Source organism: Coenobita brevimanus, chromosome 116 (genome assembly GCF_032717465.1).
Source record: "Coenobita brevimanus isolate Jiangsu-jjx chromosome 116, ASM3271746v2, whole genome shotgun sequence".
NCBI classification, from domain to species: Eukaryota; Metazoa; Arthropoda; class Malacostraca; order Decapoda; family Coenobitidae; genus Coenobita; species Coenobita brevimanus.
The window spans coordinates 50,887,382-50,898,779 of record NC_137069.1 but is presented as its reverse complement, the minus strand read 5'-3'; positions in this window follow the sequence as shown (position 1 = coordinate 50,898,779).

The window sequence follows — 11,398 nt, the reverse complement described above, 5'->3', positions numbered from 1 at the left end:
GTTCCACAACAGTCTCTTTCATTCATGATTCTTTATTACTGTGAATTTAATGGCGTTGGGAGGTACTGTATAGAACCAGCTTCCATACTGATATGTACAGTAGGTGTGTGGAAGAACTGGAGGTTTGCACAGTGGTTAGAATGCTCGAGACGTGTAGTTACTTTAACATGTTATTTACTGCGTCTAGACTGATTTGTAGGAGCCAATGGTAATGCAGTTCAGTGTTAATGCTCTTATCTAGTTAATTATCTTTCCACTCATGATAGTCCTAGTGGATTTCTGTTAATGTTAAAACAAGATATTTCTGATCATCCCTATAGGACTAATAATGGAGTTAGTACATGTAAATCAACTCAAGCTTGTATTAACATTTTACTGATTACATTGTACATTTAGTGACAAGCCTAACTGTTTCCTGCAGCGGAGGGAACCATATATAATCCTGGGTGCAAACAATATAGCCAAATATAAGGGTGATGTCGAGACTACTATGGTACCCCTGTGAACTGGGTAGAGATGCTAATGTGGCGTCCATCCTGGGAAAAAAAAAAAAATCCACACTCTTCCCCACGTTTTGCTGCGAAGAGGCGTTCTGCAAGGGATAGCCTGGTAGGGGCGGTTGCTTGCCTGCATTTGATGAGTCTCCTCAGCTAGACAGACAGGGGTAAAAAAAAAAATAGCAACAGAAATGTGTGCTGCTAGAGAGCATTAAAAAAAATAAAAAAAACAAGGAGGGGGAGTCGTATGGGTTGACCCTGTGTATTCGGCTCACGTTATCTGGAAGGCAATAGCTGATAATATGAGAACTATACCTAAAAATTATGTGTAGCACAATAAATAAATAAAAAGACAGTAAAGGGTCAATGATTTAAGACTATCAGAAATGTTGTTCAATAAGTAACATCCCCTAAACATATGCCGAGGGTTTGTGTGTGTGTGTGTGTGTGTGTGTGTGTGTGTGTGTGTGTGTGTGTGTGTGTGTGTGTGTGTGTGTGTGTGTGTGTGTGTTAGGCTATCACTGACATTAGCATAGTAGTTGTGATAGTCATTATCAGAAGCACTATCATCAACATCACCCAAACTCTGCTGTAAAAATAAGCTTCTAGAAATAAACAACACCCTGGATATGCAGATGAACTAAGGACCAAATAGTTGCGTTTGTCATGTGGCCTCGACCTGCCGATTGTGCTCATAATTAAAATATTTCATTCCTGCCTGACCCCCAATCTCTTCCCTACATTATTTGCCAACCGAATCAAAGCTCTTCTTAGTTATCCTTGCCCTTTAACTTTGGACTTCAAGCTGTTACTCTAAAAACCAAGCATTTTCTTCATTCATTGACTGTCAGTCCTTCCTATAATTGTGGTGCAAATAGATTCAGTACGTCTAGATACAGGATAGAATACTTGACCTTGGCTGTAACAGAGTTTTTTATGCACAGAAGAAGGAACAATGGCCAGAAGCCTGTAAATTGTTTCCTCCAAGAAAAAAAGAATAACACAGAGCCAGTTTCGATATACGTTCCAGTGGACACACTGCGTTTAAATGACTGGAGATCATAAGCATTGGGAAATACAAAAAGAGGGGGAAATTTCGAGAGCTGGCTTGTTGCATACACGAAGGACTGGGAGTAACGATTAACTCTTGCATCAGAGAGTTGGACAGGAAAGGGATGAGAGTGTGTTCCTAGAGGGGTGCTATGCGCCCGTTGGAGTGGTGGAGGGATGCAAACAGACAGTTCAGAGGAGCAGTGACCATTGAAGCAGCGACAGAAAAGAGATAAAGATGTAACAGTGCGGCGAGGAGACAGAAGTTGAAGGGAGCCAGTAAGAACAGGAGAGTTAATGAGACGAAAACTTTTCGCCTTTGACTCCATTTTGTTGAGAAGAGCTGTATGTGGGGACCCTCCCCACAAATGAGAGTTGTACTCTACACATGGGCGAATAAAGCCAGCTTATAAAGTCAACAATTGTGCAGGGGTAAAGAAGGCCCGGAGACGGCTTAGCAAACCTAATCTCTTGGAAGCAGATTTTACAAGAGAGACAATATGTTCTTTTTAAAAATTTATCCCGAGAGAGTCAAACCCCAAGTAGGTTTAAAGATGATGCAGGACTGAGTCGGATACTGATAAAAATTTGAGGGTACTCCTGAGGAAAACTATGTCGGGATGATAGATGCAAGAACTTAGTTTCTGATGCCTTTGAAAAAAAAATATATATATTTTTACCCAAATCAGAGATATGAGCCAAGTCAAACATTAAGTGTGCCATAGCCTCATCCTTTGTTTTCTAAAGTAACTGCTGAGATGGACGCTGCAGGAAGTGAATGGAAAGATGAAGGGTGGAGTCATCAATGTGTGAGTGGATAGGGTTAGATGGATAGCTTAGAAGGTCAGTGATGAATAAATGGAAGAGAGTTGGTCAAAAGACAGAGTCCTGAAAAACACCACTATTGATAGCTTTATGAGAAGAACGGTGGGCGTCTACAACAGCATCTATAGAACGACAAGGAAATAAAAAAGAGATAAAGGCACAGAAGGAAAGAAACCGTAAGAGGGCAGTTTGGAAATTAAGGATTTATGCCAGACTAGACCGAAAGCCTTTCATACGTCAAGTGCAATGGCCAAGCTTTTCCTCAAATCCTGAAAAGAGGATGGCCAGGAGTCTGAAAGGTTAGTGAGAAGGTCGAAAGTGAAGCGTCCCTGGCGGAACACATACTGACAGTCAGAAAGAAGGTTATGATAGGAAAGATTATTAAATTTCTTGTTTACGAATAGGCTCGAAAAGTTTTGAAACACAGGATGTTAAAGCAATTGGGAGTTAGTTAGAGGGAAGGAAGAGGTCACCCTTGTTTGGGACATGCTGAATGAGAGCAAACTTCTAGCAATAAAGGTGACAGTTGATGGGCAAAGGCGAAAGAGTTTACCTAGGCAGGATCTAAGCACAGAATCACAGTTTCTGAGGAAAACAGGAGGGACCCCATCGGGGCCATATGTCTTCTTTGTACTGAGGCCAGTGATGGCAGGAACAACATTAAATAGAATATATAGCAAGGAAAGGTAATCTGTGCATATCTGACCGAGGAACATTTGTAGTCTACCACGTTGAAAGGCAGATGTTGAAGAAATAAAGGAACAGGAACAAACTGAAATGTGTTTGTAAAATAGGAAAAAGAACTGAGCAATTACAATAAGGTCTCCACTATGGTGCGGAGGCCATAAATAAAAGAGGTGCAGTGACAGGCAAGTGTAGAAAGAGAAAGAGGGAAATGTGATGTTGGGGAATGCAAGAAGGGATGAGAAGTAATAAAATAAAGAAAAGAAACGAAATGTGAAAACTGAACAACAGATCAGTGAGCATAGGAGGAAGAGATAGTATTACAATGGAAGCAGAAGAGGAAGAAACAATATGAAAAGGAGGAAGAAAGAGGAAGAAAAAGATAAGATGAAAGGGAGGAAGAAAGAGGAAGAAGAAGATAAGATGAAAGGTAAGAAGTAGAGGGTTAGAATAAACAAAATGAATAACAAGAAGGAGGAGTACAATGAATAACAGAGAGAGAGAGAGAGAGAGAGAGCTTTGCAGCCCAATCAGTGGACTAAGCACTGACTCAAATTAGAGATGTTTATGGACAGAGCTTTGTTTTACTCCGAACAAACAATTTATGCACTGATGCAGAACCAAACGCAGTGCTTGCTTCTGTTGAGACTCAAGAAAATCCACGGAAACTCCCTGACGTATTCTGCGTAGTGGAAAGCCAATGAGGACAATTATTAGGGGCCCTTTCACCGCTTGTGATAATTTCAAACAACATGAAATTGAAAAGGGCCCATCTGTGACCCACTTGCAACCATCCCGCATAGTTTAATCGAAACTGTTGTCCAGTTTCTGCTATTCTACACACACACACACACACACACACACACACACACACACACACACACACACACATATATAGCATATATATTTGATGAAGATGAGAAAAATATTTTAATGTCACGCATGAAAGACCTTCTTTTTTTTTTGTCATGTAAATGTTCGGAAAATAAATTTATCACCGGATCTCTTTCCATGTTCATGTATCAATAATAATTTTGGAGGAAAGTGAGGTTGAAAATTCATGATTTTAAAACATTTTTGGATCTGTGCCCTTGAAAAGTAAGTCAAAGTCACTGACAATGGGTCAGTGAAATTGGGTCATGATGCTGAACATCCTCAATAAGAATGATGAATATCGGAGATGAAAAATGACTGAATAATAGTAATAATAATAATAATGATAATAATAATAATAATAATAATAATAATAATAACTATCAGCCTAATTGTCAGAGACAGTTACTGATCTCCATCTACGAGAAGCTGTTTTTTTGTAATAACTCAAAAATCGATGGCTAGACCGTCGCCAAAAAGTATGCAGACCTGGTCCAAGGCCAGACAAAGCTTCTAGGACCAAACAGTGCCTAATTTTTGTTTGTTTGTTTTTTTCCTGTATGAAAATGCAGTTGAAACTGTTTGAAAAATGGGATGCTCCAAATATCGTTGTCACATATGAATGACCATCATATGTTTTTCACTGAAATGTTTGGAAAATAACTTCATCACAGGATTTCCTTCCATGTCCAGGTGTCGATAATAGTTTTGGAGAAAACTGGGGTTGAAAATTCATGACTTTTAGACATTATTGATCCTGTGACCTTGATAAGCAGGTCATGGTCACTGACACTGGGGCATTATAATTGGGTCATGTTGCTGTACATCCTCAATAAATGATGGAATAATAATAGTAGAAGTAGTAGTAGAAGTAGTAGTAGTAGTACTAATTGAAGTAGTAGTAGTAGTAGTATTAGTAGCAGTAGTAGTAGTAGTGTTCACGACATCAAGTGGGATGGGTCCAGAGGCAGTGAGATTCTATTCGAGACTGGCAGAGGTTCTTTCTGAGAAGAAACGTCAACCGCAGAGTTCTGTTATGGCCTGGATGAGATGACTCTCATTCTCCCTCGTGAGGTCTGCTCTGCTATGTCTCAGGGACACAAGATCATCAGCCCTCAGGCCTGTCTCCCTGGCGGGTATGGATTACGAAGCTACAGTGGTAGAGAGTCGCATAGACCAGCGACTCCAATAGTTTAATGTCTTTATTTACACCGTAATATCAATAAGTAAAAAATAAAATAATAATAGTAATAGTAGATGGTTGGTAACCACATCCGTTGGCGTGCTTGGGGCCAACGGACTGTAATATGAGGGTTAGTGTTAACCTTCACATTACAACTCCAAATGGTGAACTGTATTAGCAAGGTTGGTTTTGATCTTCACAATATAGTTCACCAATGGATAGAGGTGTAGTAGCAGTAGTAAAAAAAAAAAAAGTAATAATAATAATAATAATAATAATAATAATAATAATGACGAATACTAAGATTTGTATTTATGGTTATAGGTGGAAATCAATAATAATAAAAACAATGACGGATACAAAGTTCACCACCAACGGTAATAGATGGGTATAAATAAAATATAAGGGAAAAGAAAAGAAGAAGAAAAAAAAACATGATATATGTAGGCTATACAGGATGTACATAGGGGAAGAGGAAGATAAATATATTTATAAGAAATACCATTCAGTTTAACCTCTCGCATCCGATTACACTTTGCCTACTCTTCTTTGCTAGTAGCTGTTCTCAAACTGGAAAATATTATCTGATGGTAGACGAGTACGGAAAAACGTTTCACCTGATTTATGGGGTTAATATCTTCAACCAAAGGATTATTTTTTAAATTCTCTTTTGAGATGATTTTATTGTGCTTAGGAATGATTACTCAAACCGCAGTTTAGATATAGCATACAATAACATCTCATTGTTCATTGTCATTTCTTAAAGTAAATAGAAGTGGCAGGAATTAGCGCGGGTAAACTATATATATATATATATATATATATATATATATATATATATATATATATATATATATATATATATATATATATTGTTACAGAACAGAGAAAGATAATGTACACTTTAAGTGAGAATACTAAAAATCACCACTGTCCCGTAAAGTTCCAGGTTCAAAACAAAAGAGTTAGGTAGAATTACAAGTTAAAGTTTAATGCTCAAACTAACAACAAAACATTCAGGACTCATAAGGATAACGTAATGGCAAAAACAGGTTAAATATATGGTTAACTGCAATAGCCTCTATTAACACGAAATTAGCAAGAGTAAATTTACCTGATAAAATGAAAATACACTGGGTAATGCTCAGTTAATGCAAGATAAATTATTACAGATACAAAATATTATTAACGATGGCTGACAACATGAATAACAAAAACTCACTAGGCCCACAAATCAACACCTTACGCTACACAGTACAAGAAAAAATGGAACAACAGTTATACTCAAATTACACAGCTGCTAGATGGTTGGAGACTTCCTGAGCACTCACAACAATAACTGTACAGGGGAGGACAGAGATGTGAACAAAATGAGGAGTAGATCTAAGTGGCAATGATGCAGAGACTGAGCTCATTATATAGGGGCCAGCAGAGCTTGATACAACTTGTAAGAAGGACGCGCAAATGAAGCCATAGGGGACAAAGAGCTGACAATCCTGCTCTGAACAACAGAAAGGACGACTTACTCTACTATAACGGTAGAAGGGGGGGACTGAGGCAGAACACGCTCGTGATCAAACATGCAGCATACTGTGCGTTAAAATTACACAAAGGATGATGAAATCATAGGCTATGTAACACCTCCCCACAAAAAAAAAAAAATTTACAAAGGAAATTTCTTATTACTCTAAAACAATCTGTCTAAAGTCTAGATAAGCAATCTGCAATAACATTTTCTTTCCCCTTGACATATTGTATATCTAATGAATACTCCTGAAGAAGTAGACTCCATCTTGTCAATCTCTGATTTTTATCTTTAAACTTACTAAGGAATTTCAGTGGGTTATGATCGGTATAAATGACTATGGGGTCAAAACCAGAACACAAATAAAATGAAAAATGCTGTAAACCCAAAATCAAGGGAAAAACCTCTTTCTCAATAGTTGAGTAGTTCTTTTGAGGTGGAGTGAACTTCTTACTGTAATAAGATACAGGGTGTTCAATACCCTGATCATCCTCTTGCAGCAAAACAGCCCCAGCTCCTGTATTAAAAGGCTTAGCAAAATTTGGAGTAGCGAGCACTGGCTGACTTAATAGGATAGCTTTAATTTTGTTGAAAGAGGATTCACAGTTATCGGTCTAGACAAATTTAACTCCCTTTTTCAGTAGGTCTGTAAGTGGTGATACAAGAATAGAAAAGTTAAGAACAAATCTCCTGTATTAACCTACCATTCCCAAAAATCTTTGTAGCTCTTTCCTACTTTTAGGTCTGGGAAGATCACTTATAACCTGAACCTTAGCTCCTGGTGGTGCAACATGTCCATCACCAATTACGTACCCAAGGTACTGAACTTTAGCTTGACCAAACTCACACTTTGATAAATTAGCTACAAGATTAGCATGAACCAAACGCTCAAAGAAATTTACTGACATGGCATAGGTGATCTTTCCAGTTGTAACTGAAGATTAATACATCATCAATATAAACAACACAAACCCTCTGTTACAACATTCATGAGCTTCTGAAAAGTGGCTGGTGCATTCTTCATACCATATGGCATTACGGAACATGCAAAAGTTTTTCCTAGTGTTACAAAACATGAGATCTCCCTAGCACGTTCAGTCATAGGTACTTGCCAGTATCCCTTTAACAAATCAAACTTACTTATGTACCTAGCCTTTCCGATCTTGTCTATGCAATCTTCCACGCGAGGGAGAGGGTAAGTGTCTGTTTTGGTTATCTGATTAAAACGTCTGTAATCGATGCAAAGCCGCTGTGACCCACCTGGCTTAGGGACTAGAGTGACAGGAGAACTCCACTCGCTCTGACAGGGCTCAATCATCTTGTGGTCCAACAGGTAGCCAAGCTCCTTCTGGATGAGAGGAACTTTCACTGGGTTCACACGGTAAGGAGGCAGTTTAATTGGCTTTGCGTCTCCAACATCGACATCATGCATCAACACAGTGGTTCTTCCTGGAGTGGCACGGAACACTTGCGGGTACTCCTGCAGTAATGCCGAAAACTCCTGCCTTTCCTCGGGAGGTAGATGAAAGCTTAGTCTGGAGATCATTCATGATATCAGGATTCTTCCCCAAACTATCACTCAGGCTCATACTGCATGGGAGAACTTCACTTGCAGACTCGGGTGGAACAGCTACAGTGCAGACTGGGTTATTTTCGTCCCGCCTGTGATATAACTTTAGCATGTTGATGTGACAAAGTTGCTTGTTCTTTCTACGATCTGGTGTGGCGATGACATAGTTGACATCAATGAGTTTCTTCTCTACGAAATAAGGACCACTAAACTTGGCTTGAAGAGGTTGCCCATGAACCGGTAGCAGAATCAAAACCTGATCTCCTGGCTGAAAGTGGCGTAACCTGGACTTCTTATCATACCAAGTTTTCATCTTCTCCTGAGCAGCTCCTAAATTCTCTCTCGCCAGCTGTAAAGCAGTGGACAGCCGTTCTTTGAACTTCATCACATACTCCAGCAGGTTGACATCATCTTCCTCCGACAGCCAGCATTTCTTGAGTAGCTTAAGGGGTCCTCTTACTTCATGGCCAAACAGTAGTTCAAAAGGTGAGAAGCCCAGTGATTCATTTGGAGATTCTCTTGCAGCAAACACAACGAAAGGAAGACCTTTATCCCAGTCTTTCTGATGTTCCAAACAGTATTTCTTGAGCATCGATTTGAGTGTTTGATGATATCTCTCCAACGCTCCTTGGGTCTGGGGATGGTAAGCTGAAGACATGATCTGGGTGATGCTCAACTCTTTCAGAGACTGCTTGAAAACGTTTGACATGAAATTACTTCCCCGGTCTGACTGTACCTCCTTGGGCAGACCAAACTTTGTGAAGAACCCTAGCATTTCCTTAACCACGTTCTTTGCTGAGATATTTCTAAGTGGAATGGCTTCAGGATAACGAGTAGCCATATCAATCAGGGTCAACACATAAGAAAATCCTGAAGAAGTCTTAGGAAGAGGGCCCACAATATCCACCAACACACGGGTGAATGGCGCCTCAAAAGGAGAATAGGGAACTAGAGGTGCAACCTTTTCAGTCTGATTACACTTCCCCACAACTTGACAGGTGTGACAAGACTTACAATACCAGGAAACATCCCTGAAGATACCTGGCCAGTAGAAGTGTTTCAAAATGCGTGCCACAGTCTTCCTCACTCCAAGGTGTCCTGCCAAACTGGAATCATGAGCCACTCTAATGATATCCTGCCTACAAACACGAGGGATGACAACTTGATGTACAACCTCCCATTCACAGTCAGCTGATGCTGTTGGGGGTCTCCACTTCCTCATAAGTACTCCTGACTTTATATAATAACAAGTAGAAGCACCAGTTGACTCTTCCTCACTGCAAGCAGAGTTAGCTAGACCTTTCAACTCAGGGTCAGCAACCTGCAACTCATCCAACTCATGACGAGACAAATTATCAACACTACGGGGTACTGCCTCATCTGGTGAGTGGTCCAAATTAGCAAGAAAAGTGTCAGCTAGGATAACATCATCATCATCATTATCCTCTAAATCACCAGTAACTTTAGACTTAGCCCTAGTGACAGCACATGCAGGGAACACATCAGGGACATCACAATCCTGGGCCGCAGCCACTGGCTTGCCTAGACAACTGAGGAGCTGGACACACTTGACTTCCACCCAATATCATTTCCAAGTAAGAAAGTTACACCTGACATTGGGAGTGTCTCCAACCAAGCCAACCATAACGGAACCATTAACAAAACCAGACTCTAAATTCACTCTGCACAGAGGGACAGAGAAGTAATTATTCCCTACACCATGTAAGATTACAGTTTCATCAGAGGAATTAACATTAGAGCCTAGAACACTGGTCAGCATAAGGGATTGGCAAGCACCTGTATCACGATATATTTTAACTGATTTCCTGTCATTACTGTCCAGAGGACTGACAAAACCATCAGACAGGAAATTAGCACATGAACTCTTGACAGTGTCACCCACGTTACTGCTCAAAAGAGGAGCTCCATCATGAGAATTTAAGTTACCCCTCAAAGCAGGTTCAGTTAACTCAGTTAAAGAATTCTGGGAACTCTCAAGAGTGGACACTAGACCAATTGACAATATTTAAAGACTCCTTTTTGTTCACATCACGCTGTCTCCTGAAACATCTCTCCGTAGTATGACCAAGCTTACTACAATATGTACTTTTACTTTTCTGAAATCTAGAGGTGAAGCTGGTATTTACTTCCTGAGAAACATCATCTTTATTCTCTTTCCTGTTACCTGTACTCTGAGTAGAGGCAACGTACTTACTCTCAGCTTTCCCTTTTTCTCTAGAATATCTCTTGTGAGTGAGAACATATTCATCAGCTAAAACTGCAGCATCAGACAAATTATCTATTCTTTTCTCATCAAGATATAGGCTTACATCTTTATAAATACACTTTTTGAAGTCCTCCAGCAAAATCATCTGCTTAAATTTACCAAAATCAGAATCCACATTCTTAGAATTTAACCACTGCTCTAACAGATCTTCATTAATTTTTGCATACTCAACATGGGATTACTTATCTTGCTTATAAGTTGTCCTAAATTTTACTCTATAAGCTTCAGGAACAAGCTCATAGGCCTTAAGAATCAAGCTCTTAACTACAACATAATTATCAGATTGATCCTGAGGCAAAGATGCATAAGTTACTAGAGCTTTACCGGTGAGAACAGTTTGAAGGAGTACTGGCCAATACTGTTTGGGCCAATTAAAACCTGTAGCTACCCTCTCAAACAACTGAAAATATTTTGTTAAATCAGATTCATTAAAAGGAGGGACAAGTTTAACATTTTTAGCCACATCAAAATCATCAGAGCTAGATGATCCAGTTCCACCTTGTTTCATGCGATACTCATGGTCTGCCTGAATCCTGGCAAGTTCAACTTGTGCGTGTAATTCAGCCTCCTTAACACGAGACTCCGCCTCCTTAGCACGAGCCTCCTGCAGGGCTATCTGTAACTTAGCTTATTCAATCTGCGTTTGCTCATTTGGAGGAGTTACATTAAACAAGCTTTCATTAATCATGTCAACAATTTGATCTTTAGAATGATGAGAGCGAGCAGCAATTCCCAATTGTTGAGCAACAAGCTTAAGTTCCGTTCATTCTTTGTTCTGTTTTCTACATCACACACTGTTTGCACATTTGACAAAAAATCTTTGGCTTCATCAAGTGTAGAAATAGTAGACATCATGAATAAATCACAATCACAAAATATCAAGCAATATCCTTATGATATTATC